Source organism: Benincasa hispida, chromosome 10 (assembly GCF_027475165.1).
Source record: "Benincasa hispida cultivar pf3 chromosome 10, pf3_genome.v1.1, whole genome shotgun sequence".
Taxonomy (NCBI): Eukaryota; Viridiplantae; Streptophyta; class Magnoliopsida; order Cucurbitales; family Cucurbitaceae; genus Benincasa; species Benincasa hispida.
The window spans coordinates 13246196-13268633 of NC_143487.1; the positions used below are offsets into that span (position 1 = coordinate 13246196).

At 34.6% G+C, this 22438-nt stretch overlaps 1 long non-coding RNA gene across 4 annotated transcripts in view; it reads left to right on the top strand.

Annotated features, from left to right (window-relative positions):
- LOC120089340 (uncharacterized) overlaps positions 1 to 16503 on the top strand; it is a 31412-nt gene extending 14909 nt beyond the window's left edge. For 2 of the 4 annotated variants that reach the window (XR_016524011.1, XR_016524009.1), the window contains 3 exons: positions 15711 to 15743; positions 15884 to 16142; positions 16264 to 16503. This is a non-coding gene — a long non-coding RNA (uncharacterized LOC120089340). Of the gene's footprint in view, positions 1 to 15710; positions 16143 to 16263 lie in introns of all 4 variants that reach the window. The other 2 variants (XR_016524010.1, XR_005485151.2) reach the window with 1 other exon arrangement.
- The last annotated feature ends 5935 nt before the right edge of the window (positions 16504 to 22438 follow it).

Here is a 22438-nt window from a genome sequence, read left to right on the forward strand (position 1 = left end):
AGCATTTGATAGATGGATCCAGCGAATGATAAAGCTTGGGCTTATATTCTTGCAGCTTATCTGATGTTTTAGCCAAAAAACACGAGAATATGAGTATTGCCAAAGAGATTATGGAATTTGTGAGAGGGATGTTTGGACAACCGTCCTTCACCCTGAGGCATGATGCTATCAAATACGTTTATAACAGCTGCATGAAAGAGGGGACCTCAGTTCGTGAACATGTCTTGGTCATGATGGTGCACTTTAATGTGGTAGAAGTAAACGACGCTGTTTTGGACGAGAGAAGCCAAGTTGATTTTATTCTAGAATCTCTTCCAAAGAGTTTTATGTAATTCTGTACGAATACATTGATGAATAAAATTCAACTTGACTACTCTGCTGATTGAGCTACTGGCTTTCCAAACTATGTTGAGAAATAAGGATCTGGAATCAGAAGTAAATGTTGTTTCTGCTGAAAAGAAAGGAACGTCCTCCAAGTTTGGTGTTTCCTCCTCTTCGTAGAGTAAGAGTATTCCTGCAAAGAAAGACAAAGGGAAAGGGAAGAAGAAGCCTGCTGGCAAGAAAACCGCTGCAGACAAAGGGAAATGTTTCCACTGCAACGAAGAAGGGCTCTGGAAGAGAAATTTCCCTAAATACCTTGCTGAGAAGAAAGCAGAAAAAGCTAAACAGGCAGCTTAGTTCCTAAAGACTGCTTACTCAGCTTGACTAGTGGGAGAAATTGCTGCTGATGATGATGTTACTTGGTTTTTGTTATCATGTAATGAACATATTGTACATATTTTTGTTTTGAATGAAATGTCCATTTTCAAAAAATATATATATATGTTCTATCTCATATAAACTCCTGTTAAGAATCAAATTGTTAAAAGCCATTTGCAAATATTCAGATATTTAAACGGCTAAGATCAAAGTATAGTAAGTTTAAAGATTTCTAGATCTAACTATTAACAAGAGTTGTTAAGACAGGTCAGACGGATCTTAATTAAAGAGTTGAGAGTACCTCAATGTAGTGGGAGGAAAGTATGCTTCATGGTCATTATTGAGAATTAAATGCAATCCCCATATAGTTTAATAAGAAGCCTATTGTACATTAATATGTTTACAATGATTCTCTCGGCTAAAGTGTTTGACAATCATCTAGTAAAACTAGAAATATCAAATTAAATAACCTAGGGCAAGTGGGAGAAATATCGGGTATGTGATACCGAAAGGTAAACCATGAGTATAGGATGCCTTAGTTTATTGTATTTCTCTATAAAACTTAGGAACTCAGTCTTATATAACAGATACATAAGTTACCATTGGAGTTTCAGTCCAAGTGGGAGTTTGTTGGGTTTTATGTCCTAAAACTCGTGGTTTGTAAATAGTGGAACATATTTTGAAAATTCAACAAGTTGTTATTGAATATATTGTTTTTTAGAAATCCAATAAACCCAAAGTTCTTTGACTATTACATGAGTACTTGAACTTCATGTGGAGACATACAAGTGGATCAAATTCGAGTAACTGATATCTTACTCATTGGAAATGATGTAGGTCTACTGACATCAATTAAAAACTGGTTACTGACCCAATTCCAAATGAAAGATTTGGGAAAGACTCAGTTTGTTCTAGGTATACAGATCTTTCAAGATCGTAAGAAAAAGTGCTAGCACTATCTCAGGTATCGTACATTGACAAGATGTTGCTCAAGTACACGATGCAGGACTTCAAAAAGGGCCTACTGCTGTTTAGGCATGGAGTCACTTTGTCTAAGGACATGTGTCCTAAGACGCCTTAAGAGGTTGAGGAGATGAGACGGGTCCCATATGCATCTGTTATTGGCAGTTTGATGTACGCGATGCTCTGTACTAGGCCAGACATCTGCTATGCTGTGGGAATAGTCAATAGGTATTAGTTTAACCCAGGCCAGGGTCATTGGACCGCGATGAAGAACATCCTCAAGTATCTTCGGAGAACGAGGGACTACATGCTCGTGTATGGATCTAAGGATTTGATCCATATTGGATACATGGATTTTGACTTTCAGACTGATAGAGACTCTCGGAAGTCCACTTCAGGGTCAATTTTTACTCTTAATGGAAGAGCTGTAGTGTGGCAAAGCACTAAGCAGGGGTGCATCGCCGACTCCACGATGGAGGCCGAGTACGTAGTAGCTTGTGAAGCTACTAGGAGACCGTCTGGCTCAAGAAGTTCCTGATAGAGCTGGAAGTCGTTCTAGATATGTCTAGGCCCATGACCCTCTATTTTGACAATAATGGTGCTGTGGTGAACTCCAAGGAGCTTAGGAGTCACAGGCACGACAAACATATAGAGCGGAAGTATCACCTGTTCTGCGAGATCGTGCATTGAGGGGACGTGATCGTCACGAAGATCGCTTTGGAGCACAACGTTGCTGACCCGTTTACGAAGGCTCTCATGGCTATAGTGTTTGAGGGTCTTTTTTAGAGCATGGGTCTACGGGACCACACGTGGCTGGACTAGGGCAAGTGGAAAATTTTCTTGTACTGGGCCTTAGTGCTCTAATTTATTGTTTTGTACTAGTTTATGTATACCTCACTCACTTTAGGACAAGTGGGAGATTGTTAGGGATGATTCCCTAATGTCTCGTGTCCTATAGTTTATAAACATTTTTTGTACGAACACTTGTGATATATGATATATGATATTATCTTCACTTTTTGACTTTGCACATTGGATGTTTTATTTGCTTTACCACAAACCAATAAACTAAAATCCCTGGTTGTCATTATGTAACTTAAGCATGTATGTGGTGACATACAAGTGGATCATGTCTTAAGAGATAACCAAAATGACATGTAGTATATGGATATAAGAGGGAAACCCTATCATGGTAACACTACGGATGCAGCCCGCTTTGTGGAACAAGTTAAAAATGTTGTGATTTATTACAGATGGTCTGATCCTGATCATTCATATGGGAACGTGCGAGTGGGGATGTCCTATACAAAAGAGTTTGTATAAGATGACCACGAAATGTTAATGTCTCGTTATATAACATCGTTCATGACAGAGACTTCACTTCTCTAGGATGACCATAAGTAACATGACCTCAATCCTGAGTGAGTTGGGAACTCCTGCCATTGAGGGCGGTCTTTTGATTTTCATGGGTGCGAGTGGTTAGGTCGCCGTTTCAAACCTACCACTTCAGGGATTCGTCTAATTTGAGAGCTGAGAATTCAGCTACACAAGATGGAATTCACTTTTTTCCCGAAGTAGGGCCACCGACCTTATCTTGGCCCGAGAGGTATTCGCACATAGTAGGACTATGTTGTATTGTTCATTAATCAGTGGTACTTAAGGTGTAAGATGTAACTACAGGGGCAAAATGGTAAATTGACTCAGCTGTACTTACGAGCATTTGTGAAGGGTTACCGTACTCATTATTGGTTATATCCAATGGACATAAAAATATATCTGTGGTAAGAAGAGTTTAGCTATCAGTCTTTAGTGGAATGTCGGCAGTTAACGGATGGTGGATCTCGTGGCTAAAAAGTTTAGTCAGCTATTCGCGTACCGTTGGAGCTTCGATCTATAAGTCCATAAGGTTCCCTTGGTAGCTTGGATACAAGTTGAGAATTAGTTTTTGGGTCAGTTTGAAATGTTTAAATTGACAAGAGATAGTTCGATTATATATGATATAATTAAACTGGTTAATTATATATGATATGATTGATTAAATGTAATGAGATAGATTAATTTGGAGAAAATTGGATATAAATATAATTTATATCAAGTAGAGAAGAAAACACTATGGTTGATATATATTATCAAACTATAGGTTATGAATATAATATGATTATATTTATTATTATTTTATTTGGACAGTTGTGGGATAATTTCCTGGCGTTTTCTTTGTAACCATACAATAGTGGGAAGTTCAACTTTGTTTTGTAACTGAATAATAAATTGAAAATGGTTTTCATTTTGAAAAGAGATCGAAAAAATAGCTCACGGAGTAGGTCTACTGACATCAGTTAAGAACTGGCTAGCGACCCAATTCCAAATGAAATATTTGAGAGAGGCTCTGTTTGTTCTTGGTATTCAAGTCTTTTGTGATCGTAAGAACAAAGTGCTAGTGCTGTCTCAGACATCGTATATTGACAAGATGTTTCTCAAGTACTCGATGCAGAAATCCAAAAGGGGCCTACTTCCTTTCAGGCATGGAGTTACTTTGTCTAAGGAAATGTATCTTAAGACGTCTCAAAAGGTTGAGGAGATGAAACGAGCCCCTATGCATTTGTCGTTGGCAGTTTGATGTATGTGATGCTCTGTACTAAACCAGACATCTGCTATGCTGTGGGGATTGTTTGTAGGTATCAGTTTAATCTAGGACAGAGTCACTAGACTGCAGTCAAGAATATCCTCAAGTATCTTTAGAGAATAAGGGACTACATACTTGTGTATGGAACTAGAGATTTGATCCTTACTAGTTACACGGATTCTAACTTTCAGACTGATAAGGATTCTAGGAAATCCACTTCAGGGTTAGTTTTCACTCTTAACGGAAGAGCAGTAGTGTGATGAAGCACTAAGCATGGGTGCATTGCCAACTCCATGACGAAGGCCGAGTATGTAGCGACTGCTGAAGCTGCTAAGGAGGCCGTTTGGCTTAAGAAATTCCTGACTGATCTGGAAGTTGTTCCAGACAAGTCTAGACCCATCACCTTTTATTGTGACAATGGTGGTGCTGTGGCGAACTCTAGGGAGCCTAGGAGTCACAAGCGCGACAAACATATAGAGCAGATAGTGCATCGAAGGGACGTGATAGTCACGAAGATTGCTTCGGAGCAAAACGTTGCTACCCCGTTTACGAAGGCTCTCACGACTACAGTTTTTTAGGCTCACCTTCAAAGCATAGGACTACGGGGGTCTGTGGCTGGACTGGGGCAAGTGAGAGATTTTTATACTGGGCTTTAGTGCCCTAGTTTATTGTTTTGTACACCCCATTAGCTTTAGGACAAGCGGGAGATTTTTAAGGTTGATGCCCTAAACTCTCATTAGGACCTGTTGTTTGTAAACACTGTATTGAACAAACGCTTGTGATATAATAATATGATATATTTTCTTCACTGTTGTCTATGAAACATGAGATATTTTATTTGCTTTACCACAAACCAATAAACTAAGATCCTTGGTTGTCGTTGTAACTTAAGCATGTATGTGGAGACATACAGATGGATCATGCCTTAAGTGATAATCAAAATGGTCTGTAGTATATGGATATAGGAGGGAAACCTTATCTTGGTGACACTACGGATACGGCCCGCTTTTTAGATTGTTACAAGTGTTGTGACATGCTACAGATGATCTGATCTTGATCATTCATGTAGAGATATGCGAGCGGAGGCGTCCTATACAAAGAAGTTTGTATAAGACTGGACCATGAAGTGTAATAGTCTCATTACATAACATCGTTCATGATAGAGACTTCACTTCACTAGGATGACCCTAGGTAGCATGACCTTAATTCTAAGTGAGTTGGAAATTCTTGCCTTTGAAGGCGGTCCTTTAATTTACATGGGTGCGAGTGGCCAAATTTTCGACTCAAACCTACCACATTAGGGATTCGTTTGATTGGAGAGATGGGAACTCAGCTACACAAGATAGAATTCAGTCCTTCTCCGAAGCAGGGGTAAGTAGATAGATTGCTCCTTTAAGGGCTGATTTTGGGACTTGAACGATGTGGCAGCACACACCTTCTCATGGCCTGAGAGGTGTCCACTCATAGTAGGACTATGAGATATTGTTCATTAGTGGGATCAGTAGTACTTAAGAAGTTAGATGTAACTACATGGGCAAAACGGTAAATTGGCCCAGCTATACTTACGCGCATCTGTGAAGGATTATCATACTGTTAATTGGTTATTCCGATGGATACCTAAATATATCTGTGGTGAGAAGAGTGTAGTTGTCAGTCTTTAGTGGAGTGCTCGATAATTAACAGATGGTGGATCTCGTGGCTAAAGAGTTTAGTCAGCTATTCATGTACCGTTGAAGCTTCAAGCTACAGGTCCATAAGGTCCCCTTGGTAGCTCAATGGATTCAAGTAGAGAATCAGTTTTTGGGTCAGTTTGAAATGTTCAAATTGACAAAAGGGAGTTTGATTATATATGATATGATTAAACTGGTTCAATTATATATGATATAGTTGACATGATGTATGAGATATATTAATTGGAGAAAAATGATATAAATATGATTTATATCAAGTAAAGAAGTAAAAGACTATGGTTTGAATGTTGCATATGATGTGATATTAAAACTATAGGTTATAAATATAATATGATAAGTTAGTTATTATATTTATTTATAATTATTAGTTATTATATTTATTTATAATTAAACAATTATGAGATAATTGTTGGTGGTTTTCTTCATAATCGTGCGTGGAAGTGGGAGGTTGCATTTAGTTTTCATAACTGAAGGATAAAATGAAAGTAGTTTTCATTTTGCTAAAGGATCGGATAATCGCTTCACAAGTTATACACAGCCTATCGTTTACTAACGAGAGCCTACACAATAGCCTCAGTGTTTTCTAAACAATCGTGTATCGCGTATCTACCTAAACGATCGTGTAACTTTTACTAAGCGATCGCGCACCTAAGCAAGATTACCTAAACGATCATCCTGTTTTACTAAACAATCGTGTATCCTTTACTAAACGATCAAACACTAGTCTATACGATAGACTTCAAACCTCTCCCACTTGCTTGGTCGTTGAATACGATCGTTCTTTCCTCCTTCCCTCTACCGAATCCAATAGAGCCCACACCTCATAGATTCTCACTCCGAGAATACCAAGGTCACTAAGTGCTGGTGTCCAAGTTGCTACTTGTTCATGTAGAAGACAGTTTGTTTGCTGAACGAGAGCGAGAGATTTGGGTAGAGGATCACAGTGACAGCGAGAGGTGTTATTCTTGATGAAAGCGAGAGAAAGACAGAAGAAAGGTTCTTCAAAGGTGAGTCTTTCGTTCCTTTCTATTTATTTGTTCAAAGCATGTTGTAATTTGATAGTAGATGGATAATTTGTATGTATTATTGTGAATGCTGTATTTCTGTCACAATGAATTTGAATGATCTTGCTTCCGCTCGTAGGTAATCTTTTATAAGAGTTCCTTCAATTTGATACATTATTTGATAAATTAGTGAATATACTATGATATGATGTGATATTAAAACTATATGTTATAAATATACTATGATAAATTAGTTATTATATTTATTTATAATTTAAATAAATTATAAAATAATCGAATTTAGATTTTTTTTCTCCTAATAACCGACTTAGTGGGAATTTGTAATAAGATTTTTGGTAACTGATGGATAAAATGAAAATCATTTTCATTTTTTTAAACAATCGAATGGAAAAGAAGAAAAATCTATACGATAGCTTTGAAAGAGTAAACGATCAAGGAACGAATAATCTATACGATAGTCACTCACTACTAAATGATCGAGTACCCAAGTCTATACGACAGACTTCTTGATTCTCCCACTTACTTGATCGTTTACCCGATCATCTAATTCCTCCTTCCCTCTACCAAATCCATACAGAGCCTATACCTTTTAGATTCTCACACCGAGAATACCAAGGTAGCCTCGTGGTAGTGTCGAGTTTTCTTTCAAGGGTGAGTATCGAGTTAACTCGATTGTGATCGAGGATCTTATAGTTCTTATTGTTTGCTGGATTTATTCGCGTTGCGTTTGTGCTGTTGGACGCTTTGCTGTTGAATTGAGGAAATACAAGAAGAAAAGTTCTTCAAAGGTATGTTTACTTGATCTTTTGTTTTAATCTTTGAAGCATGTTGTAATTTAGACTTGATGCATAACTGTTCTGTGTTAGATTGTAAATGTTCATGTTCTTTCACAATGGGATTTGGAACGATCTGCTTCCAAATCTCATTGTTCATTGTAAATGCTCATTGGTTTTCTATATTTAGAGATCCTTCAATTGGTACCCCTAACCCCACTCATGTTAAGATGACTAAAGACCCCAATGGGCCATCTGTTGATGAGAACTTGTATCGAAGTATTATTGGGAGTTTACTTTACCTCACTGCCATAGGCCTGACATTGCTTTTGCTATTAAGATCTATGTCAGATATTAACCGAAACCTAAATTTAGCCATTTACTGAGTGTCAAGCGAATCATCAAATACATTAATGGTACATGTGAGTATGGTATTCTATATTCTTTTGACATTAACTGCTCTCCAGTTGGTTATTGTGATGTAGATTGGGCTAGAAGCTCAAAAGATAGAAAAAGCACTTTAGATGGATGTTTCTTTTTGGGAAACAATTGGGTGTCCTGGTTCAGCAAGAAACAGAACTGTGTCTTTCTATCCCTTGTTGAAGTTTAATATGTTGTTGTAGGTAGTAGTTACACTCAGCTTCTCTGGATGAAACAGATGCTCAGAGAATATGATGTCATGCAAAACACTATGACATTGTACTATAACAACTTGAGCGCATTCAATATTTCTAAGAATCCAGTTCAATACAATAGAACGAAACATATTGTCATCAGACACCATTTCATCAGAGAAATGGTTGAAAGGAAACAGATTGTCTTAGAACATATTCGAACTAAAAATCAGATTGCTAACATATTTACAAAGACTCTCGATGCTAAACAGTTTGAGACTCTTCGAACGGCTTTGAGCCTTTATACAATTGATTCATAATAGTTAATCAAGCTCTGGAAGTGGGCTGCGAAGGGATTAAGGCCTATTTCTTCGATGTTGGACTTGTGGTCTTTTATTGATGGATGTTGTGAGGCAAAACATAGTAAGTTTTGTAGTATTTACTATTCATATATTTATAATAACTCTCAAAAGTTGTGTTTTGGTAGGAAAGAAGTTTTTGAATTTTTGCATGACCACATTCTCTTCAACTTCCTCTATGATCGTAGGTGTCCTCTGATGGTATTGAACAAAATGGTGAGTAATCGAACTGCAACTCATACTTCGAAATCTAAGATGGTGAGCTATAAGGAAAATGCAAATAGACGAAGGATTCATGACTCATTTGAAGGAAATGCTTCGTCAAATGTCATGGAAGTTGATTCCTCCTTAAACCCTAAGGCTGAGACCTTGAGTCCAGGAAAGGCCGTTTCTCCATCTGGTGTTAAGCAGAAAAGATTGTGTCTCTCGACAAGAGGTAAAAGCAAGAAGAAGGACAAGGGGGAAACCTCTCTTAGACTAACCATGGAGAACCTTGTGGGTCCTAGCATTAATGTTAAACTGTCTTGTTTTTCCTCTGAGTCCTAAAAATCCACAGGTACTGATCCTTCTCTTATTGTCTGTGGGAATGAAAATGTTACTGGTATTAAGGATGTCTTGCATGTTTCGAATGTTGATCAAACTCAAATTGATAAAGCTAGAGTTAAAAAGTCTAGGGTTTTTGTTTTTGTGAATTCGCCAAAAGATAATTTGTGTGGAAGTAGTCCTTCTGCGGTAGGTGTGGAATTTAACATTAATGAACCTGTCTAAAATGTTGAAATTGTTGAGATTGGGGCTTTAAATATTCTATCAAATGTCATTGCATCTGGTGAGGTGCATGAGTCAAAAGATGTTGAAAGAGAAGAGAATCAAAAGGTTTCTTATCAGTGGGATGATAAGAGCATCTCGAGTAAAGAATGTTTTGGAAATGAAATTCAAGATAAATTGTCCAACAAAAGTGAGGAAAGTGAAAATTCTCTTGAAAAGGAAAATGCAAGGAAGAGCTCTCTCAACTCTGTTAATGACTTGTCTGATTGCAATGTGCCTATTTGTCTGTTGAAGCCAAAAAGTAAGCAAAAAGTTATTGATGAGGAGCCTAGTGCTCAAAATGATTCTGTCTCGGTTTTTTAGGAAAAAGAAAATGAGTTGATGAAACAGAATGTGTTTGTTGAGGAAGTACAGAAACCAAAGGTCAAGAAAAGAGTGAAGAAGAAAGATGTTCCTACTGTGCCATTAGAAAAAATTTCTTTCCATTCTATGGATAGTGTTAAATGAAGGAAATTGGATATAAAGATTTCCATGAGCAGCGAAATGATCATTCCAAATTCCAATCGTATTTGAACATACACAATTATAGTCAAGAAACAGAAACTAACTGGTCATGCAACATATGAAATTATAGCATGCTTTTTAATACGATCAAGAGAAAGAATAAACATACCTTTGAAGACTAATCTTCAAGCACCCTCGATCACGAACGCTCGTTCAAACAACAAGACAACAATCATGAACACTCGAACACTTCGACCGCACCACAACACGATCACAGCGACCATGAACTCAACGATCTCCAAGATCACGAACACAGCGAACGGCCTCCAAAAACTTCGATTATGTGGAGTTGAGTACGACACCACCCCAATGGCTACCTTGGTATTCTCGGTGTGAGAATCCCAAAATGTGGACTCTGTGTGGACTTGGTTAGAGGAAGAGACCAAAGGAAGAACAATCGTGTAAACGATTGAGCAAGTGAAAGATGACAGAAGTCTATCGTATAGACGATGCCCAATCGTTTAACAAATGCTATGCAATCATTTAACAAAAGCTCCGCAATCGTTTAGCTAATGGTCAACTGAGTGAACTATCATGTATTGTCACTGCATGATCGTTTAGTCTCTCTTTAGCTATCATTTAGTGAATCTGATCCACTTGACAACGATTTCTTGAGTACTTTTCCGAGAATGGAAAATCTCTTTTCAATAACTTTAGCAAAATCTACAAAATTTAGGAAAATATTTTTCCTTTTATCTCACGGTTACCATGAAACTATCAATAACCTCCCACTCAATTGGTTATTAGAGAAAAAGAGATAATTATCCAATAATTAATATTATTATAAATATATATGATAACTAACTTACCATAGTATATTTATAACCTATAATTTTAATATTTCATCTCATGAAACATATAAACCATAGTTATTTTTCCATTCCATGGTACTTAAAGTAAATTTCATTTACATTAATCCTCTACTTGATATATCTCATACATCACACCGATCATATCATATATAATCAAATTACCTCTTGTAAATTTGAACATTTCAAATCAACACCAAGAACTGATTATCGACTTGAATCCATTGAGCTACCAAGGGGACGTTATGGACTTGTAGCTCGAAACTCCAACGGTATGTGAATAACTGACTAAACTCTTTAGCCACGGGATCCAATATTTGTTAATTGTCAGGCACTCCACTAAATACTGACAACTGAACTCTCCTTACTACAGATATATTATGTGTCCATATCAACCAATCTCAATAGTGCAATAACCCTTCACAGATCGCTCATAAGTACAACTAAGTCAATAACCGTTATGTCTCTGTAGTTACATCTAACTCCTTAAATACCACTGATCCCTCTAATGAACATAAGTCATAGTCCTACTATGACCGAATCCTCTCTTCCAAAGAGAAGTTGTGGCCACTATGTTCTAGCCTTGGAATCAATCTTTAAGAGAGCAATCTATCTACTTACCCCTACTTCGGGGAAGAAGTGAATTCCATCTTATGTAGTTGAGTTCCCAGCTCCCAAATCAGACAAATCCCCAAAAAGGTAGGCATGTTGAGTTGGCAATCTAGCCACTCTCACTCGTACTAATCAAAGAACCGTCCTCAAAGGCAAAAGTTCCCAAGACACTCAGGATTGAAGTCATGTCACCTATAGTCGTTTAGGTGAGATGTAAGTCTCTAGTATCAACGGTGTTATATATAGAGATGAATCATCTCGTGGTCCGATCTTATAAAAACTCTTTATATAGGGCACTCTCGCTTGCATGTCTCCACATTAATGGTCAGGATCTACCATCTGTAGTAGTTTACAACACTTGCAAACCTCTACAAAGTGGGCCGTATCCATGGTGTCACCAGGATCAGGTATCCCTCCTTAATCCTTATACTAAGGACCTATTTAGATTATCACTTAAGGCATGATCCACTTGTATATCTCATATACATGTTTAAGTTTACATACAATAACCATGAAGCTTTGTTTATTGGATATGAGCAAATGCCAAATAAAATAGCTTTTATTTTATTCAATAACGATGTGTATAGATTACAAACTACGAGACTCTATATCCATAGTGTCACCAGGATCAGGTATCCCTCCTTAATCCTTATACTACAGACCTATTTAGATTATCACTTAAGGTATGATCCACTTGTATATCTCATATATATGCTTATGTTTACATACAATAACCATGGAGCTTTGTTTATTGGATATGAGTAAATGCTAAATAAAATAACTTTTATTTTATTCATAATAATGTGTATAGATTACAAACTACAAGATTCCGAGACTTAAAAAGTTTATAATTAGTTGGTATAATTAGCTTATGAAGTTTGTGAACTTCTATTGAAGAATAATTTGATTGAAGTGTATGAGCATTGAAGAATGATTATAAAGTTTGAAAAAGTTTATGAGCATTGACTTTGTTGGGATATTATGCTTATAGAGTATGTGAAATTTGTTTGAAAGTGATATCTTTAAACATTACTATGTTCTTTTTCTTAAAAGATTGTTAAGAATATACTTAGTTGGTATAATTAGCTTATGGAGTTTATGAACTTTTTCTCTTGAAGAATGACTTGATTGAAGTGTACTATGTTTTGGAGGAGGAGGGAGGGGGTTGAAAAAGTTTAAGAGCATTGACTTTTTTGTTAAAGGATAGATGAAAATGTGGGATTTGTTTTATATAATTTCACATATACTTGTTGCTAGGAGCGCATTGAAAAAAATTGAGTATGAGACGACAACTTCAACAACTAACGTGGTTGATGATGCTTTAAGTAAAGTTCTTAGCCCTGACCGTGGTCATGTAAGAGGATTTGGGTTTGATGTGACTCATACAAAATTATCTCTCTTGTCTCAACAAGATAATGTTAGGATACTGATTCTTGAAATCTTTACTATCGAAACGTGTTGATACAATCTTTCGGAAAAATAACTAAACGATAAACAACTTTTTTATTAAACGATAAGAGTCAAACGATACTAATCGATCGTTTACAGATGATACTCGATCGTTTACCCAATGTAAACGATCGTTTACAATTTATTGCACGATCACTCAGTCTTGCTAAACGATTGCTTACTAAATCCTCCGCGATCGCTCATAAACTCTTACACAATCGCTTACCAATTACTATTACACAATCGCTTACTAGTATCTATACGATTGCCTACCTTTTCCTATACGATTGCCTATCAATTGCTATACGATTGTTGAGCTTTACTACATGATCGCCTAGTCGAAGTAGACGATGAGCGGTACACTATGATGGCTTCTCCATGATAGCGTCTCCCAAACTCTCACTTTCGAGAGCTCTCCTTCCTCACTTCTGATATTCAGACTTTGCTACTTCTCTTTCTGTTTCCTTCTTCTTTTAAACTTCCAATTCTCCCAATGGAATTAGAAGACATTCTTAACCGATTCAACCACCTTTCCTTTATTCTTTCTTCCTAGATATTGCCACATAATTGGGATCTTATCATTACCTCCGCCCTCCACTTTTACCTTGTCTTCAAGGTAAAGCTCTTGTTGTCCACCCCATTTCTTTAGCTGCGTCACATGAAACACTGGGTGTATCGACATTGTTGTCTGAAGGATTAACTTGTAAGATACTAATCTGACTCTATCCACTGCCTGATGTGCTCCATAATACTTGGGATATAATTTCACATATGCTTTTGCGAAACTCCAACATCATATCGCTGCTTGCCAACAAACTCCTTCATTTTCTCTTGAGCCAGCCTCAAATGCTCCTTCAGCTCACGCAATGCAGCATCTCTATCTCGCATTTGTTGGCTCAAAGTTGCTTCGGTCGTACACTCCTTCCCATAGTAAATCGATAATGGAGGTTGTTGACCATACACAATCTGAAAAGGGGCCAAGCTAGTAGGAGCATTATATGTAATGTTACTCCAATAGTTCGCTCAATGCCACCAGTTCATCCATTTTATCGGCCGCTCACCACTGTAGCACCTCTAATTCATTTCCAGGCTGCGATTCACCTCCTCTTCTGACTATCCGATTGAGGTTGAGAAACTGAGCTGTGATGGAATTTGGTACCTGACAGTCGGCACAACTCTTGCCAAAAATGATTCACAAACTCATTGTCTTGGTCCGTAACAATGGACTTCGGCACCCTGTACAGTTTAATCATTTCTTTCTAACATGTATCAACTTCAATGCCAGCATTTAAAGGGTGTCTCAATTGTAAGAAATGAACATACTCCACAAATCGGTATGCTTCCGCAAACGTTTCCTGTTTAATAGCTAAAAATCTTCTATCGACTGATCCCTCTCTTAAAGATTGGAATCGGGCCTTCATCCTTTTCTTCAAGACTTGCCAATCTTCAAACGACTCTCTGTCTACTTCCGACAGGTACCAGTTTAACACGATGTCGTCAAAATTCTCAACTGCCACCGTCATCTTCTCAAATTCACTCAACTTGTGAACTTGAAAATAGCGATCTTCTTTGTATAGCCACGCGTCTAGATTTCTTCCGCTAAACATCGACATTTCCACTTTCTTGAATTCACTCCGGTAGCCGTTTGCTTCTTCACCGGGTGCCTTCACCAAACCATTTGTTCCGCACATTTTTTTGGCATTCGATCCTTCTGCCTCTTCCGTCACCTTTGCCTTTTCTTTGACCATTTTCATAACATAAGAAACGAACATTTTTTTTTATGTTTCTCTACCTGCAATTCCAATTTTTCAATGATCTTCGCTACCGACGCCAACTTCTCCTCTATGGTTAACACTTTCTATATTTCGACTTTAAATTCAAAGGTTTTTTGTTCTAGTAATTCCAGTTTTTTTTTCGAAATCTTTCTGAACCATGCTTGCCCAGGTGTTTGCTCTGATATCAATTTGTTAGGATACTGATTCTTGAAATCTTTACTATTGAAACGTTTTGATACAATCTTTCGAAAAAAAGAACTAAACGATGAACAACTTCTTTATTAAACAATAAGAGTCAAACAATACTAATCGATCGCTTACAGATGATACTCGATCATTTACTCAACGATAAACGATCTTTACAATCTATTGCACGATCACTCAGTCTTGCTAAACGATCGCTTACTAAATCCTCCCCGGTCGCTCACAAACTCCTACACGATCGCTTACCAATATCTATACGATCACCTATCTTTTGCATACGATCGCCTACCAATTGCTACACGATCGCTGAGCTTTACTATATAATCGTCTAGTAGAAGTAGACGATGAGCGGCACACTACGATGGCTTCTCCATGACAACGTTTCTCGAACTCCCACTCTCGAGAGCTCTCCCTCCTCACTTTTGATATTCAGACTTTGCTACTTCTCCTTCTATTTCCTTCTTCTTTTAAACCCCAATTTCTCCCAATGGAATTGGAAGACATTCTTAACCGATTCAACCACCTCTCCTCTATTCTTTCTTTCTTGATATGCCACATAATTGGGATCCTATTAGATAACAAGTACAAAGTTCTTGAAAAAGAATATTTGAAGATGAAGGAATAAATGATAGAAATGAAAGCAATGAAAGATGAAATAATAGAAATGAAAGCAATTATGTCATGTTTTATAAAGAAACAGGTAATCTTTTTTTCTTTAAATCACTTACATTCATTTTTTTTCTTATAATTAGTTAACTTTTTTGTTTCATATGAAATTATCATAGGTTGAACCAAGTGAGGAACTTTCAAATGCTACTGTAAGTGTACCTAAGGCAACAAATATTCCTTCAACTTTTCTAATATCATCTCCATCGGTAAATTTATTTGTAATGTGATGAGAATTATTCTTGATTTCATTATTATTTTATTCTAATATCTCATATTTTCCTTTTCATAGAGTGTCAATAAAAATATTCAAATTAACTACAAGTTATTAGATTAGTATGGCTGAGGAGAGATTATTGCAGAAGGACGATAGTCTTCTAATGATCCAGCTACTCTTGTTCATCACACCTATTGGTCCACATGCAGTTAGAGTATGGGTTGATGTATCAAAGAAACCTGACGCATATTTGTGGAGGCCTACATTTGAGATGACATGTATTGAAGAAGCTTTGGACAGTACAGTTGCATGCCATCTGATAAATTGATTATTGGTATATTATTTTCTAAGCTTATTTATCTACTTATTAAAAGATTTATTATATTTATTTAATATTCACTATTGTTGGTGTATACAAAATCATACATTGATATAGATTTTATAAATTTATGTAGATGAATGACATGATGCCTTACCAGAGGAAAAGAAAACCAACGATAAGACAGCTCAGCTACGTATTTTTGAACACTTGGTGAATTTTGTACACATGGTAAATTTTGAACACTTTGTATTTTGAGGGCTAACTTATGTTGTTGGTGTAGTTACTAAATACTTTATCTAGCTTGTGTATCATTTAGACACAACTTTATTCTAGGAAATTATTGAATATTTTATTTTGTAATGTCAGTAGATTATGAATGGAAGTTATTAGTATTTATTATGATATGAAGTATATTATGTGTGTATATTTTAACTAAAATTGAGTACTTGAGCTAACATTTATCAAAATATAATTAATTAAAAAATTATTTTTGAAAAAAAAAGTTACCTCTTTTATAGCCGTGAATTAAAGCTATAGAAAGATTTATATAGCAACAACGGAATGCTATTAAAAGTTTATTATAATAATTATAATAATTGGAAATGATTAAATAATATTACTATAGCATACAATTACAGCTATAAATATAGCGTTGGAAAAAGGCTATTATATGTTAAAGATAACACATTATTTTAGCTATACAAACCTATTATAGCTTTAATAAAAAAAAACGCTATCAAATGTTTTTATAGCATCGTATATAAATTACATCTTCATACTTTACAATAGCATCGAATATAGCTCTTCAAAAACACTATAAAAAGTCTTAGACTTTTAATAACATGGACTATTAGGTCCTTCGAAAAAGACTATAAAAGGTCTTTTATAACTTTTTTTGGTTAGCTATCGTATTCTTTATTTCTTGTAGTGATAGTTTGGAAAAAGCTAGAATTTAATCGATATGGTTTTAAAAGTTAGAACTATACCTTTATGGTTTGATCAGATTTCATAAATAGTCACAATTCTAATTATGAATCATAGGGACTAAATTCTAATTTCTAACCTTCTCCAAACTAGGGACATAATTTGCAATTTAACCGATTACGGGTATTTGTCTAAAGGTGCAGTTAAAGGTGGTCTTGTCATTTTGATAGTCTGTAGTGGAATCTTGGAACATGTTTCTTTTACAAATGGCCAAACATCATGGACAAGTTGAAATATCTTTAAAAGAGGGGGAAAAAAAAAGAGGGTTTAGAGTTGGTCTATGAATTAGTCCCCGAGTTTGGAAAATAGTTCAATGATATGGCATTGACGTTGCATTTTTTTGCTAATTTTTAAAAAATTAATTTGGACGCAGGTGACTTTTTTTTTTTTCTTTTTCCTTCAATCTTGCCAAATATATCCTTTTTGAGAAGACGATGATCAAAAGCTAGTAGATGAACCGTATGCAAACAATAAACTATATCTTCATCTAGATGCTTTCTTCCCCTTCATTTTCAGTTGCTTTATTCATAATTCAATAGTAACAAAATAAGGATTTTCTTTTTCTTTTTTGAAGAATTGAGCAGTTTTTTTAACCTTGATCGACTTGATGTGAGGTTTACTCAGCTTCTTTAAGTGGGTTTGAGCTTTGAGATGCTAATGATGATGGTACGTGGTTTTTGGGACTGTCATCGCCACATCCAAAGAAACAAATATTATAATTAACTCATACGTGTGTAATAAGTTAAATAGCAATTACACGTTAGCTATTTAATGCACATGTTGGATGGCCATAAATTTTATATAGAAGTGTGACATGTTGAGTAGAGATCAAAATTACAGGATTCTATTTTTCAAGTGGAAGTTTTAGAGCACCAATTTTGTACTGAATTTTGAGGAGTAAGAGTAGAAAACTTTATGGAATCGAAAAATAATAGGTAGGTTGATATTTATATATAATGGGGTAGTAGTTGATTCTCAAAATAAGTGAGTTTAAGCACTTTGGAAATATTATAAGTATGAGTTGGGTTCGAAACTGAATTGAATCTGTTTACGTTTATCAATCCGTAATGAAAATTGGTATAATTGTAATGATATTTCATTCACAAATCAATCATAATGGTCCACAATCACAAACGTAATTGGATGTCTTTTGAACACGTTTATTTGTAATTATGAACCTGTCATGTTTGCTATTATCGTTTAAGGTCAAATGGTTACGGTAAAAGTAAATGTGATAAATTCATAACTTTCGTGTAAAAATAGTAACAATGATAACAATAACAATAACGATTATGATATATACAGAATTTCTAGACATGAGTAGATTGAATATCAAGATGTCAATATAGGTATGGAACACAAATAAAAAATTACTAAACATCAAATAAGGTTTCACTTATTAATTACTATTGATTTATTTTATATGTTCCTCTCGAGGTAAAGGTGATCTAAAATATTAGAAAAATGAACCCAAGCTAGGAAAAAGAATGTGGTGTAGTGATTGTGAGAGGCTCCTCCATCACGTGGGTTCTCATATGACTTTAGGTCTCTTTCTCCATGGAAAAAACAATGGGGCAATTGTTATATTCTCTGATGGTTTTGTGAACATGATATTCATTGTGCAACTTATTAGAGTATTCTACAACGTGGTAGGTGGGATGAAGATAATCAATACCATGAGTTTAATTTTAATTTCTTTCCATGTGCCACTTGACTTCAATTTTGAACACTAAGTATGGGAGAAGTTGCAACTTGCATAGTATACATCGAATAAATGTAACTTAATTATATTTACCAAAGACAAAGGATGCTTTTTAGTTTATATCAATTTTGTTCAATGTGACAATATCTTAACTACACTCTATGGTAACAATTAGAATAGGAATGCCTAACTACAACACAGCCACGATACAAACTCAGTAATCTAGACAATAGTGGGTTCGTCAACGAGGCTAAACTATAACGGAATATGATGAACTCAATCGAGTTGGACAGTCGAGACGGCCAATCTAAGTGGGTACGACCTTAGGAAGAAAAATAACTATCAAAACCTTCAGTTTATACCAATTATTTTAGAGGGTTTGAAGCTTGCAAATATATTGTCTATGCAAGGTAAAAACAAGTAGCATACCTATTAATGTACAAACAACATGTGTATTTGTAGGAGAAGAAGCGTTTATGTTTTCTTTTCTTTGTTGGGAAGGGAATGGAGGAGAATATGAAAGAGTTTGAGATGTCGGTTTGATTTATCGATTTGGGATTATGGTGTGTGAAGACAGTTTAACTAAGTGTAATTTGAAACATTTTCGTATCTTATAATCTTAGAAAGTTTTTCATATTTTTCTTATTCATAGATGGTAGAAAAATCTGTATTATTAATATTATTGTTTCACTTTCGTGTCTTCGAAGTCCTCAATAAATGCTTGTTCATTAAATTTGTCTCTTCCTAGACATTCTATTTGATTGAATAGGGACAACTTTTCGCTTTCAAACCAAAGTTTTCTTTTTCTTTATATTTCGTATAATTTTCAATTGGTTTTCAATTTAATATTCCTTCAATTTCATATTTTTTTAGGTTGATTCTAATTCCAACATTTACGGTAGTTTTGAAATTTTGATTTTAGATATTGTTTAATTTTGTGGATCCTTAGGAAGTGTATATCTATCAATATTTTAAAATAATTACCGTGTATTCAAATTTATTTTTTTAATGTTTTTTTTAAAACTTAATTTAGATGCTTTTTTAAAATTTTATTTATAAATTATATATTCGTCCAACCAATTTTAATTCAAAAGGTAGCTTTTAACTTTCTGATGTAAATTTATAGTCACTTACAAAAAATATATATTTTTTAATGTCTTATTAAAACAGCACTTAAATAAACTTTAGATGAGATTGGCTTGGTCGGTGGACTTGATTTAACATTAATAATTATGGAATGCTGTTAAAGATAACTTTCTTCTGACTTTTCAAAAATAAATAATAATAATAATAATAATAATAAATAAATAAATAAATAAAACTCTCCACTGTCCTTAGAGGTTAAGTGTAAGAACTAAGAAACTTTTCCATCATAATGATTAATGGTTGTATTGTCAAATTCAGCTTAATTTAATGATAATTGACATGGAGGATTGAAATGAGAAATGTTAGGATGACCTATTTCATACGTCTATGGAATTTTTCCATCCATGAAAATTCTCCATTTAATTTTGCAAAGATTAGAGTGAAAATTTTACATGACAAATTTGCGAAATTCAGATTTTCGTTTAATTTTATTTTATAAAAACCAATAAAATGATTTTTGAAGAACAACTTTCAATTAAATAGTTAATTATCCGCTATTTTGTCATGAAATCTTGTATGGTTAGTTGAGGGAGAATTACTTTTGAGTAGATGTAATAGCCAAGAATCTCAAGAGTATATGTGGCTTGGCTACATTTATAGATATGTCATTCATGTTTATGGCTAAAAATTAGTTGTACCTTATTTTTACTAGGCCTTGATTTCCTTTTTTTTATAAGCTACCTAGATTATTGTGAGACTACTGACGATAACATTGTAAATTTCTTATCGATCATCCTTTAAATGGTTAATTTCTCATGATATTTTTTTAAATATTTTAAATGAAGTGAAATAAAATTTCACATTAAGTTATTTAAGACTCATTTGATAACGATCTTATTTTCTATTTATTGTTATGATTTCTTATTTTTTTGAAAAATAGACTTGTTTGATAATTCATTCAATTTCTTTTTCCAAATTTTTTTTAATTGTTTCAAAAAATTGAGGTTAGATTTCATAAACTACAAAGTTTCTCATGTTTGGTTTATGTTTTTGTATTTGATTTTAAAGCTTTGAAAATCAAACAAAGAGCAACAATTGCTAGGCCCATCCCAAATGAGATGGCTCTCTGATACTCTTCAAAATGAGTCTCTAAAATATTTAGATTTTTACGTAAAACGTCTTCTTTAGACCATATATCTAAAAAATATCTTTAAATTTGATTTTTTTCAAAAAAGACTTTTAGTATTATTTTTTGGATAAATTTTCCATTTTTTTTATTATTTTTCTTCCAATTTATATATATTTTTTCCTATTTACGAAGTTTTCATAATGATGGAGAGAGAAACTGCAATTATCATAGAGAGAAAAAATGCATTTAATATGATTTTTTCACATTTTCAAATGAGAAAATGCATTTATTTATTGACATTTTCCCTTTTATTACATAAATCACAATATAATATAATATATGAAATATACCACGATATATGAATCGCATATTATATATATTCATTTAAGTAATCAGAAATCCCAATAAATCAAAATTTTGTATGTATCACAATACATAAAATCTAAATATTAAAAAAAAAAACTCTCAATTAATTTTTATATTATATTAAATATTTCATTGTTTATTTGGAAATATTCTAACAAATATTATGTATATATTATGTAATATATTCCGTTTTTTATTTTATGTATATATCCTAGGTATTCTGATAATATATTCCTTGATGTTTTGATATGTATGTCAATATATTTCATTGTTTATTTGACCTGTATACACCAAGTATTCTGATATATATGCATTTCTAAGTAGCTATCGATGTCAACATTCCACATAAATAATAGTATATTCATGAATCATTAATATGATGGTGTGTATCATAAATTCTATTTAAGTAGCCAGAAATCCCAATAGATCAAAATTTAATATGATCTCTCTAATAGAAATTGACATTATTTTCAAATAAACAAAGCATATCTACAAAAGTATATAAACCATGTATGAACTTAATGTTCAATATATATGAGTATATATGAAACAGGAAATATAAATATATAATTGAATATATATATATATATATCACAATATATATTTAAAAATCGAAGAACCAAAATGGTCTTACTGAACAAACCAAACCACGGTGACCGAGATCTAAGTAAGGAACCTTGAGCTCTATTTTGCAAAACATCGTCGTGGAAAAACAGTACGAAAACCCAATCATGTAGGCAGAGCTTCAGGCGATGAATTAAAGATTCTCTGGCAATCTTCTCGGATATGACACCACAATCGTAGAAGCATGAACAGAGGGAGGCGGTGAGATCTGGATGTTGTAGCACGAATGGAGGGAGCGCGACCTCTGGATCCTGGTAGAGCAGGCTGGGGAGAGAGGCGGCGATTGGATGTTTGGCTGGAATGATGAGAGGGAGTTTGAGAGAGAGGGTTTTGAAGAGGGAGCAGCGACTGGACGTGGGTATTTGGGAAATCCAAGGGGCTGTTTGGGGGCCCAACATGAGATGGTATATCCCCACA